The sequence below is a fragment of the Teleopsis dalmanni genome, chromosome 2, assembly GCF_002237135.1.
Source record: "Teleopsis dalmanni isolate 2A chromosome 2, ASM223713v2, whole genome shotgun sequence".
NCBI classification, from domain to species: domain Eukaryota; kingdom Metazoa; phylum Arthropoda; class Insecta; order Diptera; family Diopsidae; genus Teleopsis; species Teleopsis dalmanni.
In genome coordinates this window covers 180354054-180365452 of record NC_051847.1, presented here as the reverse complement: position 1 = coordinate 180365452, position 11399 = coordinate 180354054, and positions in this window count along the sequence as shown.

Sequence of the window (11399 nt, the reverse complement as noted above, 5' to 3'; positions counted from 1 at the left end):
TGGATATTTTGTGCCTTTTCTTGCCTCTTTTTATGCATTTTTTAATACCAAAATTTTATAAAAATTTCTAATAAACAACCAAATGATTCTTATTCATATTCATGTCAGAACAACTGCTGCCAACTGTACTTCATCAAAATCAACAATGTTTCCTGTCAAAAAGTCATTCGGCATATTTTCCTCTTATACCAAAACAATAAAAAAAAACAAAAACAAAAGTAATCCACACTAACTCAAAAAAAAACAAAAACAAATTGTCGAAAGAAAAAATCAAGTAACAATGGAAATATATAGGATAGGCTGATGTAGGTGCTGAAATCGTCTGGCGCTTCATAAAACACAATACATATCGGTGACATTTTCATTCACCAAATAATAAAAGAAAACAAAACGAAGTAAAAAACATGAAATGACAAATTGAATTGCAATTCGTTCATGTCATAATGTTTATAAAAAAATATATATTCTCTTGTTGGTATTGTTGTTGTTTTTGTTGTTGTCAATGACAATCAGTGACAGTTGCACAAAACACGAGACAAATTCAAAGCAGTCAAAATATTATATATGCCACATATGCCACGTGCGTAAAAACTTGCGTTATCAACACGCGTTATTGCGTTCATACAACAACAATGAAACACAAGATACGTCAGTCTTTTATTTTATTTATTTATTTATATTTTTTTTATATGAAGTCAAAGTGTACGGCTTTTGTGTCAGCGGGAATTGATTGTGTTATACATCTTCAAGTGCATTCACAAATCTCAGGAGGTCGATGGTCAACATGCGTTAAAGTTTCATGATTTGTATCTAAATGACTTAAGTAACTTTACAAACAAATTTGACATCTAGTAAGGCAATAAAAAAGTTTGCAAAAATAAATGATTTAGTTCAGCCATTTATAGATAAAAATACATTTTGTAGGTTAATCACAGCCAATTAAAAAAGTTGAGTATTTTTATACCGACAATGTACAACAGGGCGTATGAGTGATTAATAATTCACAAATTGTTGAAATATTGCTAAAAGTTTAGTTAGAATATTTAAAAAAATAATAATACGAATTTTAATGAACTTAAATACTGAATTCTAAAAAATGAACAAAAAAAATATATTTTATTAAAAATTACAAAGTAAATTTACAGAAATATTTAAAAGTTTTTCTAATATAATATGTGTAAATAAAGGAATTACAAAGAGGACTGTATAACTATATCCTACAGACTATTATTTTGAAGGAATATTGTTTAAAAAAATTTATAAACAAATAAAAATTTTCAAAAAAAATTCAAAGAATGCTTATATTATAAGAAGTCGCTACTGGCGCGACATTCGAGGTAACCGTCAGGCTAAAGACCTGGTTCACACCTACAGTTATAGTTAGGTATCCTTCTTCAGCAGAACAGAGTTGAGGTTACTGGTAGAATATTTAACGGGTTACCATGGACTTAACAAAATGGGTCTGTCCAAAGAGATAGATTGTCGATTCTGCTTAGAAGCAGACGAGACTTCCAGTTAACTGTTTAGCCTTGATCTAAGTCAGAAGGAGGTCACTTGGTCGAGAACTATTCTCCCTTTCTGACATTAGCAGGTCCTCAACGGCCGACATTCTGGCTTTCATTCGGAAGGCGGAAGGTCTTCTGTTCGGTTAGGATCTGTTGCAGCACAAAAGATCAACCATGGTTGCAGACTGCAGTGCTTCACTCCGGTTGTAGCTGGTACCCCGTTTATTCCTATTTCTATATTATTCAATTCTAGTTTAATTGTCTTGTTGAATGATTAAAATTGAAATTATATGAAAAAGTGATTAAGTATAAAGCGTGAAACCACATTATATCTGTTGTCACTATATTCGACGTACTAAATGGCATTGACAATGAATTCAGGAACTTTGTTATAAATGCATGAAATGACTTAAATATCATTTACGGCATTTGGCAGCCAATCCCAAACTAACTTACAAAATTCAGAATTTATGTTTGACGTGTTAAAAAAAAACAAGTTATCTTACCTTTATCATAAAATTCTCTAGACAAATACAAATTGAAAGTGTGTTAATTTGTTAAATTTTGTTTGGTTTTTGTAATGCAAGAGATTTCTCTTCTATCTAAATGGAGCAAAAATACTTTTTATTACCAAATACCCATTGATTAAAAATATTACTTTTTACAGATCTATATTTGGTACATATGTCTAAATCGTTTGTTCGTAGAATTCCATAGCACTGCTTTAATCTAAATAAATCTATGAAAATTTACCGGAAATATTTAATTGTTTCTTCTCTCAATGCAATTTCTTACATTATGGTTAAAGAGTTATAGTTCTTCAATTTTTGAATCTTAAGAATCGATTTTTGCGGTTAGTAACTTTTCACTAAACACTTCGATTCTAGTTCTTCCCTAAACAGATTATGCTATTGTTAAGCTTAAGAAACTAAATATCGCAACTATAAACTCATACTGAAAATTTTTTTGACATATCTCTTTTGAAGAGCATCTACAGTATTTTATAAGTGTCCGAAATATTGGGAGAACGCTAATTCAAAATATTTTCAATTTTATGTATTATAAAATCTATTTCACTATTACACATCTATTTGAAAATGACGTCAGTAAGTAAAGCAGCCACAGTCAATGTAAAATAAGCAACCGGAACAATAAGTACTTATTGAAAAATTCAAATAGAAAATTACTGAAAATGTTTCAAATGCTGCATATGGCTTACAGATTCCAATTCTTTATCGATCTGTTATATGGTACTATAATCATAAAATATGTAACTTCATTGAAAACTAAATATTCATGTAGTATTATTCAAGTAATCATGAATTAATGATTACTATACTATTCCCTAAGTCAGGTGTAGTCAACCTAATAGGCTTCAACTTTGACGATACTTAATGTTATAACCGGTCACACTTTAGTTAAGCAATCTTTTGAAAAATATAATATTAATGCAAAATGAATGAAAACTTATGTTGAAATATATACCAATTTATTGTAGTTAACTTTAGAAATGATAATATGTTTCTTTTTCTCTTATTTTATTTATATTCGGAATTAAATGGAAAGATTTAAAAGATGATATTATATTTTTCTAACTGAAAAAATGTTATTGAACATGTTTATAAATATGCTTACCTATTTAGCTTATTTCAGAAAATTTTAAATTGGCTTCTTATATAACAATGTACAACATAATATATATACAACTATAATATATTGTTTATTCCCATAACGAATTCAAACAATGATTTTAACAGTAATATATAGCTCACCGTTGAGTCGCAAAATGTAGTATAACGTTCTAAGAGTAATCGGGGGAGGTGGTTTGGTATTAGCATATATGATGTACTGAAAAACTTAACTCAAGGCCATAATTTTAATTATATTATAGAAAATTTATTTTTTTAAGTAACTTTCCAAGTAACATTAATTACCTTTTCTTTTTCTTCTTCTTTGTTTGGTATAAAGCACTTTTATTGTCAAAAGCACTTTTACTCAATAGTGACTGTGACCACTTGGGTGATCCACTGTAACAAGAACTCAATTTAATGAAGATAATAAGTTATTCAAGCGATTTAAAAAAGCATAGTTTAAAGCTCAACATATCATTCGATCGAAATTTGAAATTTGATTTAAGAGATTTATTACTTAATGTTGTGAATAAAATAATATATTAATATATTGTTTCCTTCGTTTTTTACAGCAATTTTAATGATATATATTCAAAGATATAAAAGTTTAATTTTTATGAACACTCAAATATTGTATCATAATTGTCTTATACTAATCACAGTACAAACGTATAGATATGTAGAGTAAATATGTGTCATTTTGTGCTTATAAAATTATATTTGAATATAATTTTATTGTGTTAAAAGATTATCGTTTCATAGCATAGCTCGAGGCTGACTAACTCATCGGATAAAGCACACCCATAACACACTAATACAACAACAACAAAAACACACCAACCGGAAGTTGCACACACAATTGAACATGTACACTTGCATATGTGTGAAATACGAGTATCTAAAGGGCCCTTTAGACATCAACGCTCGTTGTCAACGCGCGCTTGCCATTACACAAACAATTTTTTAAAAATTTTTTAAACACGCCCCAGATAAAACAACAAATATACTAAAAAATCGCTCTCACATGAGAATTTTTTTCTCCTACTTTTCTCCTACTTTGTGAAATGCGAAATTTGTTTGTGTAATAGTAACATTTGAAATTTTAAGAAATGTGTTGACGAAAATCAAAAAATTTTGATATTTCTTCAAACACGCTCGTGTTTTTGCATATACAGTCGGATTTGGTCGGCATGCAAAATTTTATTTATTTTGAGAAATGGAAGCGTAAACATCGTTTAAATGCACGCATGATTTGTCGCTAGAATGCGATGCTTTGCAAATATGAATGAATTTTATTTTAAATATTTGTATTTTCTACCTAGGTAAAATTTTTTAATTTCCAAAACATTTTATTAAGAAGAATTAAAATATTAATAACCTTGGGTTACTAAAAATATATAAATAACCAAACATTAAATTACAAAGAATATTATATTTTAAATGTTATTTGAATTGTTTACCTGCGAAAAATTTATTATTTATAAAATTTTACAGGTAGAAATATTGACTAAAATCTCAAATGACTGGTTTATATTTTTTACTATTTAACCGAAGAAATATGAATTTTTGATTTAGTATTTAAATTTAAAGGTAAACTTCAATTTTATTTTGAACTTCAAATAAAAAAAAATTATTTTTCTTAAAAAATACGCATAGGTACTTACTGTTTACACTTCAGCGATTGCTTTCATACTAATGAGTGAAAAATGTTTGTATTATTTTTTGGGGGTGTGTTTTAAAAATTGTTGGTAAATTTAATGTGTAATGGAGAGAGAAGACTTCGTGTGTTTGTCAACGCGCGTTGATGTCTAAAGGCCACTTAAGAAAATGGAGTAAAAGTCAAATGTTGTAATCATTTGTTTTTGTGTGCAAATAAATTGTTTAGGCTGTGCACGTATCTACAATTGTTGAGCATATATATGCTCAGTATATGTAGTACAAATATACAACTGTACATAAATAGACTTTAACTTCAACACTCGTACAAATAATTTGATGATTTTATTTATTTATTTATTTATTTTTTTTTATTAAGTTATATTCCTTTTCCTTTTTTGTTGACGAAGCGTTGAAATTTGCGTTGACAATCATAACTTGCAGTCAATTTCGGATTCTAAGATAATTTAACATGATTTAGATGATTTATTATTTCATTTCATTTCTTCTAAGATATTTATTTGCTAAAATTCAATTTTCTTTTGTATTTTGATTTTTTTTTTGGTTTTGTTTAGCGTTTTTATAAGAACGTTTTTCCTCTTATCTCTTATTTATGTATTGTCATGGCGATTATGTGCATGTGTGTCTGTTTGTTAACATGTGTCAAACTGATCACTTTTTGACCGCATGTCATTGTCATTAAGTAAAATAATTTTCCAAATTGTTTTCCTTATGAGGTCACTCAGCTTATTATGGTACAACTTTTTTTTTGTATTTTAATATGTTTTACTTTGTTTTTATGCAAGGATGACTATTTGATTACTACAAATAGGAAACCGTATTATTTTTAGTAAATCAGAATAGACAAATTTTTTATCAGAATAAGATTTTTTTAATAATTGAATTTGATAATAATAATATTAGAAAGATAATTAAATTTTTATTTTATTATCTGTCCTGTGAATATTGAGACTTTTGACATTTAAAAATTTTCTTTATATGTAATTGTATTTGTTAAATTTCAACAACAACACTGAAGATGGCCTACGAAGTAGGCCGAAATATCTGTTAATAAAATAATTTATTACATAAATTAAATTTGTGATGTGTTATTTAATTCAAAGTTTGTTTTTTTTATTTTATATAAAATACAAGTTATTATATAAAAATTAAAAATTAAAAACCACGACCTAAAGCCCGGCAAAAAAATTTCAAATAACATTAAATTATTTTTATGGTATCCAAAATATAATGAATTAAAATAATTTAAATAATTCATTGTACTTAACGTTAATTTACTTAATTGATAAATACTTTAATATAAATTTCTTTGTATAACATTATTATAACATTAAATTAAAAATAAAATATTTTATGGTATGGCAACAACTAATATTAATAAGGCAGATAGTGATAGTATTGTAATAGACAAATTAATGAAAAATTAATAAAACTAAATTTTACATCATCGCCGTATTTTTATTTTTGTCGAAAACAATTATGAAGTTATGTATTTATTTCTGCAGCCCTTCAATCTATACAATGATTCGTATTGGCCCGCGATCGCATCTGGTTTGAACAGACCTGCTGCAAACCATTCAATGTAGTTACTCATACGCACTGTGTGCCGAGTCAATATTTGGACTTAGGCAATTTGTCGCTTAGGACACCTTGCTCAAAGCCAATAATGTGTCAATAGATCCGCTTTTATATTTTATTTTTTCTTACATTTTTTCCACTTTTGTGCACTTTATCGTTTTAAAATTGCAACACTCGTTTACGCTGTCACACACCAGCTATAAATCTGTCAACGCCACTGACAAGGCAAAATGTTCTGCAAAATTGCACCTTCAAAACAGCGAATAAAAGCACTTTACAATTGAAAACTAAACAAAACAAAACAAAGCAAAACAAAGCAATTGACATTGACATTGCTGCTATTGCTGTCATTGAAGGGAAAAATCCTTATTAAACTTTACAAATTAGAAATTAATTAATTGTAAAAATATAAATAAAGCGCAATATCTGACGAAATATTTCGTTAATAAAGTGTTTTTGTTAATTACAATTTTCACGATATACAAGTAAAAATTTTAATAAATTTGCTCGTTTTCACAATTACTTAAAATGTTTAATAGCTGTGACACATGACTATGGAGGAAACTCATCAAAAAGGTGAAAAAAATTATGAACAAAAAAAAAAACAAAAAAGTTGTTGAATAAAACACAACTTATTTTTATTTTTAACCTTCAACACTTAATTATTAACACTGTTATTATCATTAATAAATTTGCATATAATAAACACTTGAATAAATTTTCTGCTAAAAAGAAATACACCGTAATTTATTTTTTAAACATTATTTACTGCTACGAAAATTAAAGTACATAAAAACGAAATTAGTACAAGGGATAATATTTCATTTTACGAGGGGCGATGTTGAAAGCAAAAATGCACTGCAAAATAAGTAGAATGTAGAATGTATTTTCAACACTCATACCCCACCCGTAAGCATCAATTAATATTAATTTGCAGCGAAATTCCTTAATAAGTGTAAATTAAAAGTAAATACCATAAGGAATGCATTGCAATAACCGCGTTACATTATCCTGTAAGGAAAAAAAATCGTGGAGGATAAATTTTAAAAGTACACCAAAAAAATTGGTTTTACTCTTTGTATGAAAAATTGTTAATGCTAAAGTGTAATTGCGACACGTTATGGCACTTATTTTCTCAATGGCATCTTTCCTATAAAAATGCTCTCTACTATTGTTGTCATTTTGCTGCTGTAATTTTGTCGCTGGCATTTTGTTGCTGGTATTTTGTTGGTGGTATTTTGCTGCTGGTTAAAATTTTTGCTGCTTTTGTTATTGCTCACAAAGCTTTTAGAATTACTGCTGCTTGCAAGTAATATTCATGCTGCGCCACAGTCATTGTTGTTGTAGATGTTACTGTCCTGTTTACTGTAATATCTGTTGCAAGGACGTGCGCATAACAATGCATCATATTCTCGTATGCTTTCCATATAAGAGTTGCGAACACTTTAAATTCAATATGCATGCAGATTGCGTTAGTCCCATACTGTTGCGTACGTCGAATATCATTAAATTTATGAACACTACACACTACTATTTCTCCCGTCGTGCACCCGTCGATACAAATTAAATTTTTCATAGTTTTAATTGGTAATGTTCACGATCTTACTGTTTCGTACGTTTATTTTACTTTTACTTCTTTTTCTCTTTGTCATCCTTTTTAAATTCTACAACTACTGTCAGTCTAGTAATTGAGTGCCTTTTGAAGAACTTTTATTGACAACACATATGCGTGCAGTAAATTCAGTATGAGCTTTTTATGTATATTCTTCAGTATCATGTACTGGAACAAGAGAAAAAATATTGATTTCCATCATTTTTATTTAATAGTCACATTTATTAAATATAATTCTTCAAGCGTACGTAATACATAAAAGGTTAGATAAACAATAGTTTGACTGGACTTCAACACTCCCAGTTATTTAAAGCTAAATTAGTATAATTTTATGAACAAAAATTAAATTTAACCAGGTTTGGTGTCGGTTATTGTTAAAATTTTTGATAATATTTAAAAAAAAAAAAATTTTTATATACAAGCAAATTGTAAGACGTCATAGAGTCACTGCGATTTTCAGTTTGACTATTTAATTGAAGGCAGGGATTATGATCTATTTTATAATTTCATACTTCAAGATCTTAATTCATAAATATTGTTATATTTCATTGTTCAGAAACTTTTATTTTATTTATTCAATTATACGTTCTAAATTACAATTACTTAAATCTCTATATTTTTTGTTAAAAATGTGCACGCGTCTCCTTACTATCTTTTCCACATAAAAACAGCTGATCACCTTAATGATGCCATCTCGTTACGATTATTGATTTCATATCGTAACAAATATATATCAAGTCATGGATATATTTGAACTAATTGTAATCCCGAAAATGTTCCAAACTTTATGACCTATCAACATAGGCATACCTTAAGTGTCCGAGTACTGCTGTTGACATATGTTACGTATATTTTTAATTGTATGGAATGGTACCCTTCAAACCAGAGTTGGAATAAAAAACACATAAGTCAAATTATATGTATGATATGATTCGATCACAGAAAGAAAAAGAGCAACGAATTGGTAAAGTTTAATGTTCATATTCCATGATGACGGGACACTGTCTAATAAAGAGATATGTCAAAAACTTGTACCCATTAATCAGAGCAAGAAGTAAACAAAGTACAGAACAAAAGAGGAAATTCTCTGATTTTATCTGGCATTCACTAAAAAGCGTAAAGTATCAATATGATAACCCCAATGTGTTAATTAGAAAGATGACAACTTCTATAAAAATGTTACGTTAATTTAGAACTTAGAAATTGTTTATAGTATAATAATGTTAGACTCTTCTTATTAGAGTCTTAGTAAACTGATCTTCCGCGTAACTAGCGAACATTGGTCTATGCCTCTGTATACCCTCTACGTATCAAAACACGCTATAAAAAACTTGGATTATTTTGCTTCTAGGTTCCATGAAGATCTATAATTGTTTATTTTAAAATTTAATGTTATACAATTATATAAATTACAATATGTTTGAAATAATGTTTATGAAGTTCTCTCTGTCTCTGGCAGTATGTACCAAGTGTGCCAAATCTCCAATCGTACTATTTTGATATAACATTATATCAACAAAATATGCTTGTATTTTGAAACAAAGACAAATTATTAATAAACTGTATTATTAGTTTGAATTAAGTCACTCTGACTTAAGTATTTAACCAAATTTATGTGTACTTATATATATTACAAATCTATTGACATGGTACTAAAGATAAATGTTCTAAATTTAGTACTACTTTCTCATTTGACTTATGGCGTTAAACCAAAAAATTTATTGTTCAATATAAAAATAAGCAGAACTTTTTAACACCAACAAATCAGTATTACCCCTAATAATGCTTACCTTGTGCCTGTTACCCGCCAAAACATAGATCATTTTTATTATTGTCGCATACAAACCGAATCTAACACGAATGTCTAACTACTCGTTAATCGGTCCATAAGGACTCATAACCGTAGTAACGTTCATTGGGCGCAGTTAATTTCACAAATAATCTGTTTGTGAACTGTAATTCATTTTAGGCACACCACTAACTATTCTAGTATGGCATACATATGGGATAATGTGTAAATGTAAGTAAAAATAAAAATTCATCGTTTATAGAAATGTATATATTTCTACTATATATATACACATATAGTCATCGTAGTCCTTGTCATACTTGATTGTCAGTTTACGCAAAATATTTGTTAATATATTTATTCAGGGATACTCGTATATGTGTGCCTATGTGTATGTTAACGTATGTTTATGCTTTAGCAAGTGCGATAAAAGTCGTCTTAAGTGCGTCTAACAAACACTAAGTAAAATGCCATTTCCGCCCTCCAAAACGACCTCTAAATAACCCCTTAAATTTATATGAGCATACTTTGTGCAAATATCTTTGCGTACAAATATTTTGCATGGATGATGTTAAGTTTACTCCAGCATTCCTGCTCTACTCTGCTCTGTTCTTATGCTGATTTCCACCACAAAACTCAATAAAAATTCGTTAACATTCTATGTGTGTGTGTATGTGTTTGTTGGAAAGCAAATTTAGTTTATTGTCAAATGGTTTTGTTTATATTTTTTTCTCCTCTTCATTCCGCTTTTCGTGAGATTTACTTTTGTTTTTGTAACTTCGCACTTTTATTTATTATTGCTCTTTTATCCCTTTATGTAGTTAAAAGAAATGCGCGCATAATTTAACAGCGCTAAGTTGAAAGGTTTGTTCGGTAGCAGTAAGGAAGGTCGCCTTAATGTAAAAGAAATGTTAAGCGCACATCATAAATAAATAATTTTGCAAAAATATCAGCACAGCAATTATTTATGAAGTGAAATAAAAATGGTATTAAAGGTAATTGAATTCTGACTCTTAAGTTCGTTTGTGTTTTATTAATTGCGGTATTTAGAATATATACTCAGAAAGTATTTTACTATATCATTAGAAATTAATAATTTAATTTTAATGAATATACATTGAAGAATATATCACTAGTAAATTGACTACTTCTTAGCTTCGATTTTAAAACGGGTTGGGAACTTCTCACCACGTCACTGCATCCTTTCAGGATTATTGTGACATACCCACTTTAATTCAATAGACGAGTAGCAGGTAAGAACCATTATGTCCTTTGGAAATATTTTGCTTAATTTCATTATAAGCGGATAGGCAGTGGATAAGTACCAAAGTCTGAGTCTGGCGAAACTATCACAGTAACACGAAATATATTCTGCTGTTTCCTCTTCTTCGCAACGAAGTCTGCAGCTATCGTCTCTAGAAATACCTAGGTTCAACAAATGCTTTTTAACTCCACAATGCCCAGTGAGAAATCCTGTAACACGTCGGATACCACTTCTGTTCAGCATAAGTAGCTTCCTAGTTTTAGCTTTTGATCGACATAAGCTTGTCTGCAGGCAATTGTATTATTCCAATCAGTCAGAGTTACTTTTTCCAGCCATTAACTAC